This window comes from Phalangium opilio, unplaced genomic scaffold (genome assembly GCF_054372755.1).
Source record: "Phalangium opilio isolate 3A_F unplaced genomic scaffold, DU_Popi_V2 ptg000025l_1, whole genome shotgun sequence".
Classification (NCBI taxonomy): domain Eukaryota; kingdom Metazoa; phylum Arthropoda; class Arachnida; order Opiliones; family Phalangiidae; genus Phalangium; species Phalangium opilio.
Genome location: NW_028324156.1, coordinates 3,606,635 through 3,630,409, shown reverse-complemented (window position 1 = coordinate 3,630,409; position 23,775 = coordinate 3,606,635). Strand labels below are relative to the sequence as shown.

The 23,775-nt window shown below is 39.2% G+C and overlaps 1 protein-coding gene across 5 annotated transcripts in view; it reads left to right on the top strand.

Annotated features, from left to right (window-relative positions):
• The window catches only part of LOC149691826 (uncharacterized), a 99,391-nt gene that overhangs the window by 40,954 nt on the left and 34,662 nt on the right, over positions 1-23,775 (top strand). The window contains exon 1 of one of the 5 annotated variants that reach the window (XM_089869233.1): positions 18,629-19,651. The exons of the other annotated variants lie outside the window; for them this stretch is intronic. The gene's annotated coding sequence lies outside the window, so the exon portion shown is untranslated. Of the gene's footprint in view, positions 1-18,628; positions 19,652-23,775 lie in introns of those variants that run through there. 5 annotated transcript variants of the gene reach the window in all.

The following is a 23,775-nucleotide window of genomic DNA, read 5'->3' as shown; positions in this document are numbered from 1 at the left end:
GCGCAGCTAGATAAACTATTCTCGAGGTAAATTTAGTCTACAGCTTTTCACACAAAATCTGCCTAGATACGTTGAGTGAAAATGGTTGTAGCTCAATAATTCCTAGTAGCTGTTTGTATTCCTGATATAACCTATCCAGTTACCTTCATAAAACCATATTTAATGATTTCAAATTTCTGTTCATATTAAAATGAAGATGACACGTCCGAACAGGACCTTGTGACTTGACCCGGGCCGTGCTGGAACACCTGTCACGGTTTCTTCTTCTTTTCCAATTCAGGCGATCGGTTTCGATATACTCAACAATCCACGTACGTGAAGGAAGGACAACCGCTATCTTTTCTCTCTGTCTCTCTCTCTCTCTCTCTCTCTCTCTCTCTGGCAGTCCTCACTCTGTTATGTCTGAAAATGGTCCATGTATCGATGCAAGGAGACCACCGTCCTCATCTTCAGCCCCAAATAGGTCCTCCGTCAAATCCCGGGGATCACTCTGTAGTCTCTTTTTCCTTCTTCTACGAGCATCTCCTTGCTTGTTATTCGACTCGAGATCGAAGCCCACCCCAACCCATCCTCTTCCGATACATACAGTTGTATAACCAAAGGAGCTAAGCCTCGCCATCGTAGCACCGTAGCACGTGACCTCCTTTTTCGACAAAATCGTTCTTATTTTTCCTTTCCTTATCTATACCACGATTATCCGTATGAGATCCGGGATGAAGATGGGGTACGAATCTGAGATATAGAGGAGAATATAGGGGAATGACCCGAAATTAGAGAAAGTTTCCTTATTGGCCTTCTTATATGTTTCCATTTCGCTTCAGGACTCGAGTAAATAAGCATAAATCTGGTTCTAGATGAGATACGAAGAAGTCCTGTGGGTATGTTGTAGCCCTATTTTTCACCTTTCTAACGATACAATATACTTGGGGTTATAACAATCAGGAACCGAGTAATTAAACGAAATGTTCATAAACATTATCTCCATTGATTTAACATGGGTTTTGGCTCGCAACTTTGGAGAGTCATAACTCTGGTTCTATGAGAGATACAGGAAAATCCTTTGAGTATGTTATAGCCCCATATCTCCCCTATGCAACGGTTCTAAATACTTGGGGTTACAACAATCAGAGACCGAGTAATTAAACGAAATGTTCATGTAAACATTTTCTCCATTGATTTAACATGGGTTTTTGGCTTGCAACTTCTCTTCGGATGGTCATAACTCTGGTTCTATGAAAGATACGAGGAAATTCTTTTAATATGTCATGACTTCATTTCTTCCATATGCATAGGTTTTAAACACTTGGGATTACGACAATTAGGGACCGAGTAATTAAGAAAAATGTTCGTAAACCTTCTCTCCATAGGATTAACACGGACTTGTTTACACACCAATTTCAAGGGTCATAACTCTGGTTCTATAAGAGATACGAGTAAATCCTTTGAGAATGTAATGTAATAACCCCACTTCTCCCTTTCCACAGATACCTAATATACTTGAAGTTACAACTATAAATGTCCAAGCATAATTATGCTTTTCACTCTCCCTTTAATCGATAATTTTAAAAGAGCTAAGCTAATCTTCGCAAACATCTGAACTTTATTCTATAGATAATGTACGCCTATAGAACATCGCTTTTAAAATGCTGGGAACTTCCCAAAAGTTTACCGAAGTTTGACTAGACCTATACGGGATTAGAAAGTAAATTATTCACTCGCTAAATCGGATGGCGAACGAACGAACGAAGCTCGAGATGCTTTTCCGCCAAATTTCCCGAAATGATTTATTTCCCAAACCTCTCTAATGTTTGCAGTACCGTTATACAGAAACTTGAGAAAGAGAGAGAGAGAGAGAAAACTGGCCCTTGACCAAACATTTAGGTAATGGAGAAGCTGACTCTTTTAAAAATTGTGGTAAAACGTATCCCCCTCTCCCTTCCACCTCCCCTGGTAGCAGCGTGGACCAGTGTCCTCGCTTTTATTAATCGCCGTGTAAACCCTCGTTGACGGACTTTGGTGGACGCCTTCTTAATCTTTCCCCTCGTTTTATCAACAATATCATAAGTTCATGAGATATGTTCTATAAGTGTATAACTGGTTACAAACTGGAGTTTGTCATGAAGTGAATGAAGTAGGTCACAGATTCGAATGTTCTATAAGTGTATCACTGGTTACAAACTGGAGCTTGTCATGAAGTGAATGAAGTAGGTCATAGATTCGAGGTAAAGGCGACGCATGGTTTTGGTGCTGTCAAAGGCTTAGTAATGCAGACTAAATAGGAAGATGGAAGTCCTGCAAAACTATTTAACCACCGAGTGTAGTACTTCAATTCTCGCTTGTCGTTCTGCTAGAACTATGCTCGAGCTGTAAGTCTCTATATAGCATTATGAAGTATAGTTAGTGTCATACTTATGGTAGGAACAATTCTCATAAACTTATGAGAAAATCTAAAGTGTCTCGGCACTGCCTTGATATTTTCGCGTATAATGAACAATATTAAACTTAAAACGCTGCTGATACTCTTTCTTTCTTTCGCCGTCCCCTGTATAGAGAAGAGGTTAAAGGTCAGTTTTTTGACCTTACAGAGATATAGCCTCCGGTTATAAGGACGGGAAGATGATTTCTTTTTTAAAAAACACTGGGTGGGAATTAGCTGGTGGCTGACTCGACTTTCGAGTCTTTCCATTCATCTTGTTAATTGCTTTTTCCTGGAAAGGTTAGCTCTTTGTATATAGTTCAAGCCTTTCCCTAAAGCAGCTACGGCTGGCTATACAGGGTTTTTCTCATAAGTCTGCGCCACAAATTAAGGGCGATCATGTTCTTTGGGATATCGATTTTGAGTCGAAAATGCTGTAACTTCTATCTCCATTTTGCCATCCACAAGGGACACTGTTTTCGAGTTATGATTTTAAGAGTGTTTTAGGGATGACCCCTTAATTAAATTATTAATTAATCATTGTCTTTCAGTTTCTTAATTAAATTTAAAAGGTGTCATCCGTAAAATACACCATCCAATCTTAACTTGAAACGGTGTCCTTTGTGGCAAAATGGAGATAGAAGTTACATTTTCGACTCAAAAATTGATTTCCTAAAGAACATCCCCTTTAATTTATGCCAGATTTATCAGAAACACCCTGTGTAAGAAAGGGGTCATCCCTAAAACACTCCAAACATAACTCGAAAACATGTGGTATCCCTTGTGGCAAAATGGAGATAGAAGTTACATTTTCGACTCAAAAATCGCTTTCCCAAAGAACGTGATCCCCCTTAATTTATTATGGCAGATCAATCATCAGAAACACCCTGTATATTCCTTTCAAAGTTCAAATTGAGGATCTTGCCTCTGGATCTTTCTCTCTGACAAAAATTGCCATTGGTTGGTTTGGGGCCCCTTTTAGTAATTGCTCAAGACGCCGTTTTAATCCGCGATGGGTAGGAGGATGGAGGCTGAAGATGGCAACGCCTGGACGTGGGTTTACTGATAGAGAAATTGCCCTAGGAAAAGGAGCTCTAGGTTCCAGCAGCGTCTAAGCAAGCGTCTTTTCAGTTTTCTTCTAATCCTTTCTCGCCTCTCGCAAAGCTTTTATTCTCTATATATCTAAGCGCGCTTTTCAAAATTGGAAAATGACTAGGGTTCTAAATCGGTAAATTACCATGGTAATTTACACGGTAATTTACCAGGGTAACTGTAATTTACGATTTTCTCGGGTAAATTACGAAAACGGTAATTACCCTGGTAATTACCGTGGTAATTTACGCTGGTAAATTACCACGATGGTAATTTACCACCGAATTTTCAATTCCTTCACTTGGAAAAAGCTCCATATTTTGCTCTACCCGTGCATGCACACTTATTTCTTCCCATGATATATGAGTAAGTCATAAAAGGTTGAACGACAAGCGTGGGAAAAATTTGATTAAGGAAATTAAATTTGATTTTCTCGTCTATTCTTGTTGTCGAGTTCGTTTGCTTTAGCTGGATAGCTGTAGTTGTTAGAATTTTCTAGAGATGGGCCCATACCGATACCAATAACGGCACCAAAATTTGACTAAACCGATATATCGGTACTTGTTTAAACTGTTATCGGCCCTTCTCTAGAATTTTGTTCTAAAGACGTGAAATAGCAAAAATTCGCAAAATTGGTAAGAAGAAGAACGTGGATGTTGCTGTTCAAAACTATTTTGAGCTGCTAACATCAAAACTCGGTGTTTAAATATTGTAAAACACTATGCTATAAAAAGAATAGCTGTGTTCAAGTGATATTTTCATTATTTAGCTTAGAAACGATCAATATAATTTAATTTTTTAATTTTCGTAAATTACCATGAACGGTAATTTACGCGGTAAATTACGGCGTAATTTACCATTTTCCAAAATTACCGTAATTTTCGAACCCTAAAAATGACCCAAGCAAAGCGCGGTTTTCCTATATATTTTTAAATCCGCTTTTTGACAAAAAGGGGTTTACTCGACTTAGAAGGGATAGATGAATTAAGTTTTAACGATTTTTGGCGGTCTCTCCCGTCGTGAAGGCTTTAACTTGGCAATAACTAACTAACTAGCTCGCTAACTCGCGTAGCAACCTTGAAAGGAACCAGAATTGCACCATTTTTAATTACTTTTCTGTAAATTTTAAGGGTGTATACTTGAGGGTCGTTAATCGCCATCATTATCGAATAAGGTCTTCATTTTCGTCATCATATGTTTTAGGGTCGTACCGTGAATTTTAATTGGCCCTTATTTTCCATTTCCAACTTGATTCACAATGAGGGTCAAAATTAAACGTAGGAAAGTGCGGTAATGGTTTGTTTCCGTTCTCAAACCTTATTGTGACCCACCGCCCACCCCAACCCCTAAATTTGTGATCTTTAATTAAAAGTTTTCTTGATTATTTCACGACGGAAATTAACTTTTCGAGCAAAATAATCTTTCCAAGAATTCCGCCAGAAAATTAACTGAAATTAGTATGATTTCAATTTTCGTATTCAAATAAGGATTAACGCGATTCCAGGTATTTGATAAATTCAGAAGGCCCGTGATAACTAAATTAATACATTCCCCCAATATTAATGGAGATAATAGACCACTCCATTAATACCAGAAGAGAAACGGGGGCGGTCACCTTCTTGGGTTATGTTCCATAAGTATGACACTATAGTTATACTTCGTAATGCTACTGAGAGACTTACATCTCGAGCTAGTTCTAGCAGAACGACAAGCGAGAATTAAAGTACTACACTCGGTGGTTAGTTTTGCAGGACTTCCATCTAGGTCCTATTTAGTCTGTACTAAGCCTTTGACAGCGCCTCAACAGGCGTCGCTTTACCTCGAATCTATGACCTTCGTCACTCTCTTCATGACAAGCTCCAGTTTGTAATCAGTGACAAACTTATAAGGAGCATATCTTATGAACTTATGGTTTTACCAAATACTTGCTTAATCTCATTGTTCGACCTTAAAATATTTGCCAGTAATTTTTCTTTCACACCTATACTTTTACCAGCAGGTGTGGAATTCCCTTTACGACATATCTTTATAAAATTGCGGCATCGTAAGCACGTCGACACGCTTACGTGCATGGTGTAAAACAATTTCCATTTTTCTCTCTCATTCTCTCTCTCTCTCTCACCCCATTCTATCACTATAGCCGCTACACCCACCACGGTACGACCACGAAAGAAGCATGCATGCAAATTAGAAATTCCTCTATGCAATATTTTGGTCCCATTATTTCGGTTATTAAAAGTAAAGGAGGGGTGCCTATAGCAGCATGCAGTCATACTGGGAGAGATTTTTGTGGTGGCAAGTCGAGACTCAGGCGTCATACCACAGTAATTTCATTGTTGTTCGCGATGGAGACATTGAATAGAATTGAAGTTAGTCTATTGTTTTTATCCGAATGATTGCTTTAAGTCTAGTTACGTCTTTACCTTCATTACACTAGACTTTGCGTACGTGGATATTTTTATAATGGACGTAGTATAGTTATATTTTTGAGTATTAGGCCCCATAGAACGCTTGGATCGTCTTTTACAGCCTGTACTAGTATTGCGTTTCTTAAGCATGTCGGTGCGGGGAGAGACCATCCGTGGGTTGTATTGTTTTACGCTTGAAGGACTAACTAAAGCTGATAATTTGAAGTACAACAGCATTTTAACAAACGTCCATAGATAAAAACTAAAAAGTATACTTCGTTCACTGTTTGCGGTCTCTGGTTGTAGACGCCATGTAAAATGAGGAGTAAACGAAACGGCCCTTCTTTCAACCCCCTACTCCAATCAGAGAAGAGCTTTTTGGGGTCAAAGGTTTATTAGAAAATAGTACTCATGATGGCGATCCAAACGTTAATACTTGAGCTAACACCTTTTACTATATTACTATACGCCTTTTCACGCCTCCTGTTCTCTGTGCTACGGTCGTGAAGGTAATCATACGCAGAGGGGGTCGAGACTATTCTGAGAAGAAAAAGAGGGAAGTTTCTCGATTCAATGAAGTACACTTTTTGATTTTTTATCCATGAACCTTTGATTTCACGCGCTTTAAGCAGTGCAGTGTTATTGGTGACCTTGATAGACTAGATTCTAAGCTAAATGTGGGTTTTTGTAGTGCCCAGTTTTTATAACCCAAGATTAAGCATGACGTTTTTAAAAATTATAGTAAATTACAGTTAGTAAACATATAAATAAACAGCGTATGAGAAGGGTTTGTTTATTTGTTTGTCAATGCTTACCGCTAGTGATTTACCTCTAATATTCTCTACTTGCACATCCTCTTTGATACAATAGATTTTGCGTGAGCGGCTAAGAAGCTTGGGATTAAACCAAGACGGCTAGAATTCATCCCTTAATGAGTTTACACCGCGTGTCGAAGCTTTGATGGCCCTTATTTTTTTAAATTACTTATAGCTTTCTCAATGTTGCAAATTTAAAACGAGATAAACCCTACGTAGGGAAGGTCGCGCCAGCCTAAATTTACGAGGTGACACATTATACGGCAAGTCAAGCAAGAGAAAGAGGTAAAGATGGTGGTGGTGGTGGTGGGATGGGTGGTATGGGTTTGAGCTCTCGTGTAGCTCCGTCTTGCCCCGGTGCAGCTCAGCTTTGCTCAGAGGGGGAAAAGTATATAGCGGTGAGGTTGAAAAGACTGCCAGGGGTTTTCTCACGAGGTCAGGCGAGCGGAAGGCCGCGAGAATTAGCCCCAGAACACGGTCCATTCATTAGCGAAATTCTTACCACCACCCCACTCGCGCTAACTGAGAATCAATGTCACGTGAGACTACTAACAAAAGCGGGATGACCCACGTATACCCATTGGCGCTCCAAGGCTTAAAGTTGATACCTATGTATGATGTTTGAACCATGAATTTAATCTATTAGTCTGTGAAAAGGTGAATGGATATCAGGGTTGCCATAGGTCAGGGAAAACCTGGAAAAGTCAGAGAATTACAAAATGGGCCAGTAAGGTCAGGGAAATCTCTGGAAATTTAGTTAAACTGGCTAAAATATCTGCGGTTCAATCATCTAGATGGGCGATGTTTTAAACGACGTTTTAGCGAGATCACGTTTGACCAGACACCAAAATCGTGGAGCGAGCGAAAGTTATATTTAGAACAATGATAATGGGACCCAAATATCAGGGAAAATCGTTAAAAAGGCCAGGGAAAACCTGGAAAAGTCAGGGAACAGGAAATTTGAATCTCTAAATTGTCAACCCTGCTTATAATACTGGGTTGTTGAACTTCCGGTTCTCTGGCAATTATACCTCATGTCACTGTTAATTTTCTTGAGGTACTTGAACAAGTTCATCGTGTTGTACCAAGTATACCTTTTAGACTGAAGTTTCAATCTTTGGGAAACACCCACTAACCCCCTGATGGAGCGGGCCAGCCCGAGATGAGCTCTTATTTCGATGGTAGTTGGGTAAACCTCACGTCGTGGTTGGTTCTTTCCAGCTACCATCCTCTTCCATCTTTTAAAATCCAAGACGTCATTCGCATTACGCGCCACTGCTCACCATGCACCGTGCGCTCCGGCTAGACAATCCTATTCTTAATTAGCCTCTTAACGTTTTGCCTGAATTCTTGGATTTCATTTTATATACCAGAGAACCTCAAGGCTGCTGCCCACGAACTTTCTTCTCTAGAGGTGGCTTTGGAGAGTTTGAAGGTAGATTGGGGAATATGACTGTTGAGGTTTAATTAAAAAGACGACTCGGGGTTTATCTTATCTTCGTTTGAAGAACGTTCTTTTAATTAGTAATTAGTAATTAGTTAACTGTATCTTAGGAGTATACTCGAGTCTACTTCCGGGAATATCTTTGAGTTAAAAATATATTTCAAATGATCATTTCGAGGAAGTCTGGCAGCTGGGTTTGGCTGAAATTAAACCAGATCCAGTTAGTACTTTCTTTGTTACAATGGACTAAGTCGTGTAACGGAATGTTTATGTACTTTTCTCTGATTTTAGTCAATTGAGTATTTTCCAAAATTTAAATTGCATCTGACTTAGCATGCACTAGCTCTCCTCACATTTAAAGGGATGGTGAAATGTAAAATCAATTGATTTTTCTATATCGATTTATCTACCAATCTGCATATAGTGAAACATCCAGGAAATACCTCTGAATGGTTTTAAAATATTCAAATTAGTTTGATTCCATATAGATGATTTGAAATTAGCACCTCCGTCTAACCAATCGCGTAACGCCATGCCTACCTTCTTGTTTTAACAAAATTCATGTGGCACGTCATTGAAATTTAGCGCGAGATTTGATTATAAAAATTGCGTGCGATGTGACAACAATCATGGCGCGAGGTATAGATAGTGTCACGTGAATTTTGTTAACGAGATAAATAAGGCGTTACGCGATTGGTTGTAGGTGCTAATTTCAAATTATCTATCTGAAACCAATTTGAATATTTTAAAATCATTTCATGATGTTTCACTATATGCAGATTGGTCTTATAATTAGTAGAAGAATCGATAAAATTACTTAATTTTCCTTTCAAGCCTATAGCTACCTTTAAACTCCCCTCCTGATATCCTATTTTTACTTTGTATTCCTCGTGAGACAATTTCAATTGGGACGGTTGTCCAAGTTTTGAGAATGATTCTCTCCTTAGTTTCGAGTTTCACTATCGTTCCTCCGCGGTAATTTCAGTCCTCTTTCGATCTCTCCGTCTCTATCTCTTCCTCTCTCTCCATCACAAAGTTCGTGGGATTAAATGCCAATAGAAGCACGAGACAAACAAGTCCCCAGCATTCCGTCTCATCCAACTTTTGGAAAAGCTATAGGGGCATGCACGTGACCATAAGTTCATAAGATATGTTCCTCCATAAGTTTGTAACTGATTACAAACTGAAGTTTGTCATGAATTGAGTGAGGTAGGTCATAGATACGAGGTAAAGCGACGCCTGGTTGGTTTCAGCGCTGTTAAAGGCTTAGTAATTATGCAGACTAAAGGTGGAATTCATAAACGTCGGACGCAATGCAATTTAGTACAGGCGAAGGCAGGGTGTCGTGCCCAAACGTCTTGCCTTTGCGCACGACGCCCTGCCTTCGCCTGTACTAAATTGCGTTGCGTCCGACGTTTATGAATTCCACCTTAAATAGGAAGATGGAAGTCCTTCAAAGGCAACAGAGTGTAGTCATTCAATTCTCGCTTGTCGTTCTGCTAGAATTTCTAGCTCGAGTTGTAAGTCTCTAGCATTTCGAAGTATGGGTAGTGTAATACTTATGAAAAACATATCTTATAAACTTATGGCGTGACGTATATATAGACTTCGATCATTTTGACGCTTGCTTTATACGTCCGTCGGTCTTTCATTCAGGCGTCGCCATCAGCTAGGATTCTTATTACTACCAGAGAAAACCATATAAGGGGATCGGAGGGACAACGCTATGGAGGCAAACAAGGTCGCTAATTGCATGCTATAGCGTTGGATGTCCTCTTTCAGCTTCATTAATTAGCGGCCACTTTATTTGCTCGCCACTGAGTTAGTCTAAGGGCTGTTCCTTCGTTGGCAAACATTTCCCGACTATAATCGCGAAGTCCTTTTGCTTTCATATATATATAGTACGACACTTTTGACATTAACAAAAGAAAGAAAAAGAACAAAGGAAGCATTTCGACAAAATTAGGGTCGCTGGCTAATTTCGGTTTTATCGGTGTTAGGAAAAGAACAGTTTCGGAACTATATGAAGTAAATATTTGATCCTTTTTCAGTTTTAGACTATTTCATAAACGTCGGACGCAACGCAATTTAGTACAAGCGATGGCAGAGCGTCGTGCGCAAACTTTCCTGCCTCTAGGTTTATGAATTACACCTTTAGTGTAACGTGTTTGGATTGCATTTATATAGGGTGTTTCTTAAACGTCTGGACATTAGAAATTAAGGGAGATCATGTTCTTTGGACGGTTTCGAGTCGAAAATGTAACTTCTATCTCCATTTTGCCACAATGGACACCGTTTTCGAGTTATGCTTGGGGTGTTTTACGGATGACCCCTTAAATTTAATTAAGAAACAGAAATAAGACAATGATTTCTAATATAATTAAGGGGTCATTGGTAAAAAAACACTCATCAAATCGGTCATAACTTGAAAACGGTGTCCCTCTTGGCAAAATTACGATAGAAGTTACTTCGACTCGAAACTGTCCTAAGAACATAATCTCCCTTAATTTCTAACAGTCCTTTTCAGAAACACACGGTACTGTTCCAATGTACCTTCTTGAAAATTTCGGAAAATTTTTAAAATAATTATTTTATTGAACATTAATTTCCTCTAGCCTGCAGTTAAAATCCATTTTTCTCAGCGTGATATCAGATTCATATTTCGCTAAAAAATATACACAGTTCATTTAAGTCAATTCGAATAACCCTTACGGCTAAAAACGTTTCATAATAAGAAAAAAAAATGTCAAAAACAGAAGTGAAAAATCAGAGATTCAGTTCCTTCTTTATAAGAAAGAACCTTGTAGCAACTGGAGTTTCGCTAGCGGTTGGTTACGAGACATCGTCGATTTGGAGCTATAGGTCCCCGTTGGGAGTAAGTCAGTTCGGTAGTACCATTAGCGGCGCCGTTTGCGAATTGGAAATTTGTCCCTCCTTCCTTCGCCTCCATTCTGTTACGGCAGGCAAAGAGAGTGTCGTCGGCAAATGGTATAACATACGCGGCCTATTTGAGGTTGTCTTCGACGACCCCGGAAAAGAGAAGTCGGTTGAACCTTATGGCCCCTTTTAAGCGATATACGGACATCGTCTATATCTTAATACGGACTAGTAACGCGTCAAGAATGGATTCGAATCAACCTTGAGTAGAACATTCCATTAATTCCAGAAGAGAAGCGCAAACACCACGGGGACGGGGGTGGTCACCTTCTTGGGTAGGTTATTTCCCAGCTGGCGCCAAGAAGCACCCACTAGAGGTAGGCAATGCAAGTCTGCTAGCCATCCTTCGCGTGTCGTGAACTGGGGTGAATTCCGTCTGGCGTTGCCTCTTGGTTGGCGCCAGGGGAATAAGTTACCTAAGAGGGCAACCTCGCACCCGTTTGTGTTAGTAATTTAATGGTCTATACCGAACCGGTTGCTGTCGATAATTTCATAACATTAACATCTCGTCAATATGCAAATTCTGCGTCGTCTGATTATCCTATTAAATGTAACTAAGAGGGAAAGACGCATTGCCTTCCGTCTCGCTTTTCGGCGCCTGCGCTGTAGTCTCTTTGGGTCCAGAGAGTGGGCAGAGACGCCAATGGGTCAAACTCCTTGTATGTCGTGATACTTAGGGTTGCCTGCCACCTTTTTTATTTATTTTAAGCCACAATTCAACATTCCTGAGCGAATTGAAGTGATTCTTAGATAGTATACTGGGATGGCCACCCACTCTCCCTTTTGTGAGGTGGAGGAGTATAAGCGTACGAGTCAATCTTGCAGATTCTTTGGTTTTCGGGAGAAAAGAGTTAAAAGGATTTTGGAGTGCGAAAGCCTGTTTCTCCGACGGGTACAAGCGCGCAAGTACTGTACGATGGTCTTTGATTATTATTCGCTCCCTCGCTTTCCCGCACCATCCAAGAGAGTTCTCACTCAATTCCGTCCTATCATTATCGCGCGCTCTTTTCTCTTTCTCCAAAAGTCAAGAGCGAGAGAGAGAGAGAGAAAGTCCCAAATGTGTCGCTATGCCGTCGCTTGCTTGCTTACTGCACCACGTATATGTCTTATTTGAGGGATTGCGATGCGCGATGGGACCCAGGACCTGCTCGTATACGTCAAATTGGGAGGATAGGAAACGTTTAAAAAGAAATTACTTAATGTCGCTGCCTGTGATGTACTGTACTTATGGTGATTACCCAATACTGAAGTGTGAGGTGTTCTAAATGAACGACTTGAAGACCACATTTGACACCATTTTTAACCATTTCCGGTGCCTCTTTTCTAGTAGACCTGTCTCTTTTATATAGGCATATATTGCATTTCTTTCACGGTGATTCTGTCCACAAGAGTGCGTGTCGGACTTGTGTCTATGTACAGGTACCACTATATTGATTCTTTCCGAGTTCATTTACCTAATGTTCCATCCCCTTCGGTTATGGTTTTCCAATATTTTTTGGAGAACCTATCTTTACAATATAACATAAACCACCGGGGTATTTTTCTTCAAGAGTTTGTAGGTAACAGGCAAAAGAAAAATACGTGAAAAGTAAAAAAATTGTTTCTAGATCGCGATAGCGAAAAAACAGAAAATGTTGATGTATTGATTATATATATTTTTTTTCTTGGAAACCCAAAAGTTGCTTCGACTTTCGTTTTCCGTCGGTTTTCAATGCGAAGAATACACACTCTTTTTGAAGAGAAGAAAAAACTGTAAAAACGGTGCCTGAAAAGTAAAAGTTAGAAGGAATAAATAAAAAAATCTTTATTGAAGTTATGGCGAAGCCCGAAATATGGTTTGGCAATTCCTTCTTAGACACAAGTATAGAAGTCTTCAAGTTGAAGTACTTACTAAAAGTGTCTCATCTATGAAGGGACATTCTGCCAGGGAACGTCCCTTGAAACCTTTCTCTTGCTGCAAGGCTCTACTGCTAGTAGAGAAGTAAACACCATAGGGGCTGATGAGGTCATCTTCATGGGTTGGTTATTTACCTGGCTCAAGAAGCACCGCTGCAGACTCCCTTCGCTTGTAGTGAACTCGGATGAACTCCGTTTGGTGTTGGCTCTTGGTTGGTGCCAGGGAAATAACCTAAAGTTGCCGTCTGTGTGTTTGTTTCTCTGCAAGTAATTTATGGAAGGGTCTATTAAACCAATATAAGTCTTTTGCATTAAGAGATGAATGAGATGCATTCAATGTTGGCTTACAACTTGATTGCTTTAGCCAACATCCATTGAACTCTAGTATACTTAACTATCCCATAAATGGAGAACTGTTTCAACGCGGCCTTTCTCGGACGGTATAGAATGGTACCGAAAGGGGAGGAGCTAAGGGGACGTGACGTCAATATTGGTATAATTTAAATTGTATGGCCTTAGCGCTGACGACTACCAATATGGTTGCCAAAACCGAGGTAAGAGATGGGATTGTGTGGCGTCACGAGATAGTCCGTAGTAGCAGACTATACCCCTTTAATATGTCCAATATAAATATACATCCACTATTGGGTTTCTGTTTAGAGATAAAGTATATACAGTTTTCTTTGGAATTTTTTAAGAGAAGTTCAAATAAGACTTATATAAAGAAAGAGAAATCTTTTGGCGCTCTTTTTTTCCCGCCCTTTAGTCCCGCGTTTTTCGTCGTATAGAATGAAAAACCTCTGTAGTAGGGTTAGATGGTTGATGGAAGGAAGCTAGGACAAGTCTTGCCCAACCATCTTTTTGCCCCACTCGTTGTCGTGAATCAATATTTCGATTCGGTATGGGCCGAGGCTCGCCGCCCTTGCCTGCACGGTGGCACCTTAAATAAAAGGAGAAACCCCCCATCCTCAACTCTACACACCGTTCCGTTATAAGAAAGAACGTTCTCTTTGAAATCAATATAAAAAAATATTCTGGAATGTATAGAATTAGAGTGTATATAGGCCCTCGTACCCCTGGTTGGCTTCTACTATGGGTGATGGTGCAGTGCTGGGCTTCTCCTTCGGGACCTATTTTCATATACACACAGACCTATCCCTCCTTTTTTCTCTCTCTGTAAGTTTTTTTTTTTTTAAGGTTATTTTTTACACTTCAAATACTTGAATTCCTATGGAGTCCCAGCATAGACCTAACCAAAATGGATATCGCAATACTATGGTTCAGTAACTATATTTTTTAGTGGATTATATTAAATGATGTATTAGTATTAGTAGAAACCATAAGTTCGTAAGATATGTTTCATCCGTAAGTTTGTCAATGGTTACAAACTGGAGCTTGTCATGAAGTGAATGAGGTAGGTCATAGATTCGAGGTAAAGCGACGCCTGCTGGTTTTTGGGGCTGTCAAAGGCTTAGTAATGCAGACTAAATAGGACCTATAAGGAAGTCCTACAAAACTAACTAACCGAGTGTAGTACTTCAATTCTCGCTTTACATTCTTCTAGAACTTATAGCTCGAGCTGTAAGTCTCTCAGTAGCATTATGAAGTATAGGTAGTGTCATACTTATGGTAGGAACATATCTTATAAACTTATGGTACAAACCCATGTAAGGTTTATAATGTAGTAAAAGAAAAAAAACCAGGATACGGGCCCGGGGGGTGGGGTCTCATATTCTTTATTTTTAAATGCTTCATTGAGGAAATTTTTCTCTTTTAATCTCGCATCTTATAAAAAAAATGATAATGTGGGAGGGTTTTTATTATTCTCGAATTGTACAAGTATTTTCCACCGATTGAGTTTCGCTATAGTCAGAGCTTATGTCCTCTCCTATCCCTGCCGCGACCAGCAATGCTTGATTGAGCTTCATACTGGCGAAATTCGCGAAAAATATCTCTGTGTACTCTAATACAATGTTTGGGCCAAATAATGCTACCAACATCTGGACTTTGGGCTAAAATACTAGCTGCGTATATGTGTATGCTTCTATTCCATGGAAGTATATTATCCTAAAGTTTAAAATCTTGTTCCCCAAAAATTGTGGGTATGTATGGTGTTTGTCTAGGAGATTTGTCTCTCTTGGGATTATGGGAAGTGGTAATTGAATTTAGAAGAAGTTAGATGGAAATAAACACTAACCCGCCCCTAAGTAGCGGGTTAAAATTGGTGGACCTCTGGAGGAATACATACCGCTAATCGGAATCATTATGCTCCCATGTTGATTTCTATGCGGGTTTTGTGGCCCGCCTACTCCGTCACACTTCATAATTCTGATGGCTTCTTTCTAACTGTGATTTCATTTGTTGGTAGCAACGCCTGTTCCTAGGCGTGCGCAAGGTGCAACGCGCTGCAAGATAGCTTATTCGCGGGTTAAAATTCGTCATATATTATGATTAGCTTTTACCACAAAATCTCTGAATTTATCGATTAATGGTGTGTAAATTTTATGATTGACTTCGGTTTAATCTATACTTGTTTTATTTCATCTCTTCCACTCCCCTGCATGAGTTGTATACGCCTTTTCTCTCTCTCTCTCTCTATTTTCTCTCTTTCTCTCTCTATATATTCTCTCTTTCTCTCTCACACTGTTCCTTCCGTTTCTTTCTCCTAACGGAATCTCCTCTCTGTTAAATAAAAATAACTCTGGGAAAATGCTGGTTATTTTTTTGATAAATCGATTTACGTTTTTTATTATTTTTTATATTGCTTGTCGTATTGAAGTGTTATCGGGAGTTGATTCTGAGGTGATGCCAATATTGATGATTCTGCAATGGGACCTCACATCCCCATTGAAGAAATGATTTTAGATGTACTTTACTACTTCCTCCTTCCCTTCCATTAGTACCATCGAATGATTCTATAGTGGAGTTGTTTAGAAAGGTTGGATGTACTTTATTTACCGTTCTTTTTTATGATGATAGACTATTCCATTAAAGACTTGTAGAGAAACCAAGGCACAGGCGTTAAGCCTCCCTCTTAAGTTATTTCCCAGACGGAGCCCAACACGCGGAGGAAGGCTAGGCTAGCCAACTTGCGCTGCCTGCCTCTAGTGGTGCTTCTTGGCTGGCGCCAGTTGGCAAACTAATAGCCCAAGAAGGTGACCTCCCACGCCTCTGTGGTGTTTACGCTTCTCTTCAGGAATTATTGAAATAGTTTATTTATTATGAAGATTCTTCTTTAGCCCTGCATGGTCCCATGATTAAAAATCACTCTAGCGTTTGCGGTAGTTGGACAACAAATACGTTATAGGACATCACCGTTACTAGTCCATTAAATTTTGTTCATATTGTTCTCTAACGCCTTTGTTGTCTACAAAAAACCAAGGTGCTCAAACGCAGGTCTCTCCCCGCCACTTTAGAAAAAGTTCTATTGCTGATTATGATGAAAATCTCTTTAAGCCTTGGTCTCTCATGGTTTTAAAAATCTCTCTATGAGAGTCTCCGTAGATTTTTCCTTAATTACTAATAACTCCCTAACCCCTTGACCCAATTAAAACCCACACCCTTAATCATCTTATCAAATGTTAATTTAAATCCAGAGATTCCCCCTTAGGAAAATTAAACTTCAAAACCATATGTTTTCTTTTTTCAACCCACATGAAATAAAAAATGGCAACCATCTTTCAACCACTAAGCCTATTTTTTCACCCTTCTAGAAAAATTTTAATCTCCAAAATGTTTTTCAGCCGCCGAAATTCCGATGAGAAAGCGAAGATTTAAAAATGAAATGAAAAAGCTGGCCACGAAACCATTTTTTGACTTATCCATCAATAATTCCCTCCCTACAAATTGAAGTAGATCTATCGCTTCTGCATTTTCACGAGTGTAACCCTCTCTCTCTCTCATTTTGCTCTCTCTCTCTCTCTCTCTCTCTTCCCGCGCATCTACTCTTATCCAATAGTCTTTCCTCTCCATTGAACGTGTTAAGGATTTAGAATAAAAATTTCAGGCCCTTGAAAAAAGGGAAAAAAGAAAAGGTATCTATGGCGCAGTTAGAAAAAAATATTCAAACTTCATCCGTCGCGATTCCAGTGCACTCTGTAACAAATAGGCTTTTTAATCCTAGGGATTTTCACCACGCGGATCGAGTACTGCAGGGTGGATGGACGGAAGATAAGCCTCTTAACTATGTACAGGGTGTTGTTACAAAAAGAGGAGGGAGGGTTCAGTGCATGGGAAATCAATTTTGACTTCACAAAAGTGTGACTTCTATGACCGATTTTGTTACAAGGGAAACCGTTTCCAAGTTATGATTGGGAGTGTTTTAGGGATGAACATGAGTTTTCCAAGTATGGAAGGTGATAGGAACGAAGAACAGTGGCTTGGTTACGTGGGAAATCAATTTTTAAATGTCGAAAATGAAAAAATGTAACTTTTATGACCAATTTTTGCCACAAAGGACACTGTTTACGAGTTATGATTTGAGTGTTTTATGGAAAATTACCTCTTAATTAAATTAGAAATAATTGTGTGTTCAGTTTCTTACGTTAATTTTAAGGGGTCATCCTTAAAACACTCCAATGTTCATGTAACTTGTTTAGGAGGTGACCACTTGTGGCAAAATCGGTACAATTGTCGACTCAAAATTTATTTTCCAAAGAACCATGCTTCCCACTACAATTCGGTCCCATAATTACCCTCTCTCTTTTTGTAACATGAGCACCCTGTATTTTGGCATCAATGGGGCACAATGTATGGGGTTGGGCGAAAGACGGACCCCTTTTGCTTATGGAGCAGCTAGCTAGAACCCCCGAAAAATATATATAGATATAAATTCGATTTTTGCATGCTCTATATAGATGAGCTCTGAAATTTTGCCTTTTTCGCACCCCGCGGCTATATAGAAGTTCGTTCCTCGGTGGTGGTGGTAGGATCCCTATACAGTTTAGCCCATTCCTTTTAATAAATTCGACAATGAATCGTTCTCCTCCTCCTATTTTTGATAAAAAAAAAGAAAATTTCGTGAATCAGAAGCGTGAATCATCGCATCCCGGTTCTATATTCCATCCCATAGATCCAAAAGCCGCTGCATGCTCCATACTCGCATCATCCCGATTGTGCTCGGGCCTCGCCAGCCTTCGGATGCTCTGTAATTGTGACGTTTAGTGCCATTATGCTATAACTTATGTTTAAGAGAAATTTTTTTGGGTTTACTTCCAAGGGAAGGTCACCTACCACCATACCAGATAGAAAAAGGCTTAGTATACCACTTGGACCCTAGAACAAAGAAATAGCCATCACGTGTTTATTAATTACCTATCGCGATAAATAGTTCCCTCATCATTACCATATCTATTAGCGGTTAACTATTTGCCAAGGAGCATGCGCTTGTGGATGTCAAGACAATCAAAGTTTGTGGGTTAATTGATTGCTGAGGGTTTAGTAAATACCAAACAATTATAGAATTCAGCCTGCACGGTGCGATGTATGCCCATCTGAAGTTTGATGAGCTGGAGAGCAAACAAAAAGACCCTGACTCCCTCGTCTGGGAAGAATCATGTTACATAACTAAAGTATTAAGAGGATACAGTGTGTCACACTTCTTCTATTATCCTCTTCTGATTTAATTCATTATTTTAAACCCAAGCTCCCCCTAACGACTAACGCAAAATATTACCTATTTTCTACATAGACTTAAAATAAACAAATTAATTTGAGGAACAATGAATTCCCTTGCATTTTTTAAGACATAAAAAATAGAGATATGACATTTTTGCTTTGAGTTTAGACGCGGGAGAAGATGAGAGAAGGGATGTTGGAGCATCCCTTCTTCCCTCATCTCATCTCATCTCTGTTCTCATCCTATTCCATTCTCTAGCGTTGCGCGGCCCTCTGACTCTCCGTATTGTAGTACTAGGCCTTGGTACTAGCGGGCATGCACGGAGAACACAATATCCCACCCTCCCTCAACCCCTCTCCTCTTCCCCCTTCATCCATTCCCAATCCCAAAACGTAGGCGGGAAAATTGTGCTGCAACGGACGGACGGAGGCTTCATACTTTGCTCCGTCAGTCTAGCTTCGGGTTTCTGTCGACTCGGATCTCTCTCTCGCTCTCTCTTTGCTCTCCTCGCGTACCAAGGACTAATATAACCTTTGCCGCATTTTTCCCCACACCTCGGAAACAGAACGGAACGGAACAAAACGGAGTTGGCCGTGGTTGGTTCGATTACGTTTTAAAAGTTAACAACTATCGCAACCTTCTGTTCATCTTCCGGTTTTGATAAGAATTTCGCGCCCTTTTTCTGACACTTTTTGCGCAATTTTTTTGAAACTTCCCGTCAGTAAAAAAACATAACAACAAAGTCAAGTTCGACTTCCGTTATCGGTATCTAACTCAAACTGAAAATTACTCATTTTAATTTTAGTTTTTTACTTGGAAAGGAGAGTGTTACGAGTTTTTAATAATTTCTGTAGAAACTAAATTATTTTTAATTATTTATTATTCGACGGACTTGCTTGCTGCAGTGTAGAGGAACTAAGAAAAATAATTTACCAGTCGCGTTTTTGCTGACGAGAAAAAATACGTTTTTTTTTTCTTTTAATCGCGGCGCGGGTATAATAGAAGAAACCGTTGGAATAATTTAAGGTGAGTCATGCAGCCATAACAGCTGGGATATTTTTTTTACTTTCATTATTATTCTTGTATAGCAGCGTATTTGGGCGCAAAAATTCGTATCGTGGTCCATAACATACATTATAGTTCTTTCGATTTTATAATAGAGTAATGGCACTGATATGCCTTTAACTATGTACCATTCTATAGGAAGTTAACATGGAGTGACACTACTCTGTGCTAGGCTTTGGGGGTTATATACATAAATACATCGTTAGTTTACAGTATTGGCTAAGGTAGGGGTACCATAATATTTCCCATTTGTTAGTCGCGGGTAACTTCAGGGTACCCTTGGTTCTCCCCTCTCTCTATAGGGTATTATGCGGTTACCACCAGTTGGATTGTAGACTTTTGTCAGGGAGATATTGGGGGGGGGGTGTAATTCCCCAACGTATACGTGCTATTGTATATTTGAAATTATTATTTTTTATAATATTATCGCTCCATTATTGACCTGGGTCTATGACCTTGATATTTTCTGTGGAATTTCATATTTTATAAAACTAAATTTTATTTATTTATTCATTTTTTGGAAAAATCAGACCTAAAGAACGGATTTCCTTTTGACATTATTTTACATTGTTCTACATTGTTCTATTTTTTTATAATAAATTTCGTTAGGCTTAACGTGACCATGGAATTGTAGGTTTGAATAGATTGTGTTCTGAATACAAGTGTTGCCAGTCATTTGTGACGTGTGCAAGTCAACCGCTATCTATAGATACAACAACAGACTGATAAGCAATTGTAGAATTCTGTGTTCGATTCAGTAATTATCATTCAGTTACAAACCTGTATACATACAGGAGATGATCTAATAACGAATTACTGGAGTGGCAACCCTGTCCTGAAGCGCATGCGCAGTTAAAGTTTAAAAACGGAGAATAAAATTTCTATAGCCCCTTTAATGAACATTATCCATGGTTTTAATTAGGATTTAATGTAATACCAGTGCAATTAACTTCAGGTGTATCATTTAAAACTCCAAATTGTGAAAAGAAAAACAAATTCCATGTGTTTTCTTTTCGATATAGTAGTTCATATTAAACCGAAACATTGAATTAACTATTTTACCTTAACATTCCAATCATAGATACCTAAATACTAATGTAATGGATACTTCCCCATGCGCGCCTTTTATTTGAATTCTTTAGACCATAAATCCTTAACTCCAGTTCAAGCGAACTCCCCTTGAATTGGAGTTAACGAGTATAACATAAAAAAGTTCAAATATTTGCCCTAAAAAACAAAGAAAAAAGAGAGGAAAACTTCCTTCACTTTGTCAACTATAATGTGTGTTTCGTTGTATACATTAGTTTTAGTTCATTACCCCATAGTTATTTCGTTTTAAAAATCAAGCCAGGCGTTACGAAAAATTATTTACCCAAAAAAACAACAAAAGGGATTTTTTAAACTCGTATTCCATTTCTAGGTCAATTAAGCTAGAACAAAAAACTTTGTCTAAAAACGTTTATGTTTAAACCAATTTATTAGTATGGAATGGGAATTCATACAGCTACTAGGAATCTTTGCGCTACATCCATTTTTCTCAACGTATCTAGGCTAATTTTGTATGTGGAGATAGCTAGACTAATAATTATCAGGGTTCATACAAACCTGGAAAAATCAGGGAAATAAATAGTTGACAAAAACCTCAGGTAAAATTCAGGGAAATTTGGAATTTTTAGTAAAATTCGGGGAAATTTTCGTCAAATGGAGGCCGAATAATTAAGCAAAAAGTCCGTAAACATACCCTTCATAGGATTAACATTACCCTAAATTTTGGAGGCTCATAACTCTGGTTATATTAGAGATACGGGGATGTTCTTTGATTATGTAATAGTCCTATTTGCCCCCCACCTTTCCTTCGTTAACATTCGCTCCATAGGATACTCCATATACGGGAAAAACCTGGAAAACTCAGGGAAGTATATGGGGAAAAGCCTGAAAATCTCAGGGAAGTATATGGGGAAAAGCCTGAAAATCTCAGGGAAGTATATGGGGAAAAGCCTGAAAATCTCAGGGAAGTATATGGGGAAAAGCCTGAAAATCTCAGAGAAATTTGTTTTCCAAAAGTTGTATGAACCCTGATTATGTATGAGGAATTTTACCTCGCGAATTTATAATCTATTTCGCTGCACGTTGCACCTTTCGTTGTTACGAACCAATGAAATCACAGTGTTAGACGCCATCAGAATTATGAATCGTGAAGGACAGTAAGTTCTCAAGTCCGGTATACCTACCTACCCACAAAACCAGCATGGATCATATTAACATGGGTTATATATGATGGAATAATGATTCTTATTAGTTTTATGTATTCCTGGTATGAGGAGAAAGTCCATTAAAAGTTTGGCGTAGCTATAGTGTACCCGCCCGCTATCATAACCTTAAACACACACAGAGGGTCGTCAGGTCGGAGTTAGGAAAATTCTATCCCAAAAGTCGGTTAATTAATATCCGCTAGTAAAACCTCACCAAAGGGATCTAAAAGTTTTCCCTTTTCTCTTTGGGATCCCCGAGAGAGAATAGAAGATTATAATTGCCAAGACCTAGTCCTAGAAAATGCTTAGAACAAAAGAGATATAGGATAGATTCATGCCGAGTATGCTCTATTGTTATCGTACCACACCATTTAGGTTTTCCGCTACCTTACGCTTGAGTGCGTGCAGGCTTCTGAAGTTTGTATTTTGTAGTATAATATTCAGTCACTCGATCACTGCGTCAATTTGAGCTTCTGTTAACTGAAACTTCTCCAAGAAAACGTGTTATTTAAATGCTAATAGGCTTTTCCATTAATTAATTTCGGAGAAACCAACATACAGGCAGGAGGTATAGGTATACAAAATCTACTTTCATTTCTTATCGGGTTGTATATCAATCCGCCGTAGCTTTCGCTCTATTGTTAAATTCATTTTAACAAACTTAACTCGCGTAAACTTTTAAAAATCTCGACCTTAAATTGTAGTATTATTAACCTAAAACTAATATACTATAGTATATTAGTTTTAGGTTAAAACAGGAATAGATTTAATTTTAGAAGTAGGAATGGAGAACAGAGTAATCTGGGCGCGCGTCAAAGTCCCGAACCCCCTTCCACGGGACGTAGGGGTATGAAAGAAGAGGCGGGACATAGCGACAGAGGTAAAATGGAATTACGTATTTTTCGCCGTCCCCGTCAGCAACGTCATCAAAACGTAGTTTAAGTGAGCCAATAAGATAATTTAAACTTTTCGTTATACGTGTTGGAGGGAGGGGCTCTATACTGGGTTGTCTATGAGTCGGACTGAAGTAAATACTAACCGTTCTCCATTCCTGCTTCTAAAATTAAATCTATCCCTGGTTAAAACTTAAGGCGCGTACACACCCTTTTAGATTAAAAATTATCTTATCGACTAAACCGTGATTACAGGGATATGACGATTTAAAGCGAGTTTCACACTGAGATATTGAAAAATACATTAAGAGGTCAAGCAACCAACGTTCTTGAGATATCTCTGTGTGAAACTTCTTGGGAATCTTTATCAGTTATCACGAGACTATAAGGCAAAGAACATTAGGCCTACATCAAGGCATAAACTTCTGTTGAACCTCTGTGTATGCCGGTCCGATTCGTGTAGTGGTGTGCTCTTATTCCACCTTTGTTTTAGACGCAAACTAAGAATGATAGCGACCTTAGTAAGCGTACGAGGGTAGAAGGTATAAAATGTTTATCCACGGGGGTATTTTCTCCGCGGGAGATTGTTGGGCCTTAGCCATCTCTCTCTTTCTCTCTCTCTCTGCATCAAGAGGGAAAGAAGTTCAAGACGGAAGAAAACGATATAGGCATCTTGGTCCTTGCAACTCGCGGGCTCTCTTTGGGGGGTGGGGTGGTAGCTGGATAGGGCGGGGAGGGGGGACATGAAACCCCGCGTGATATTGGCACGTGCTGCATGATTGAAATACATTAACTCAAAAATGTAACCAGAATCTGTTTAATTAGCCAATAGGAGTTAGATTTTTCAGACTAGATGGGTCAGCAAAAGTTGGTCAGTGATATCTTTTTAATTTGGTCGTTGAACTTGTCCAACTTGTGTCCCCACGACCTAACTAGTTTA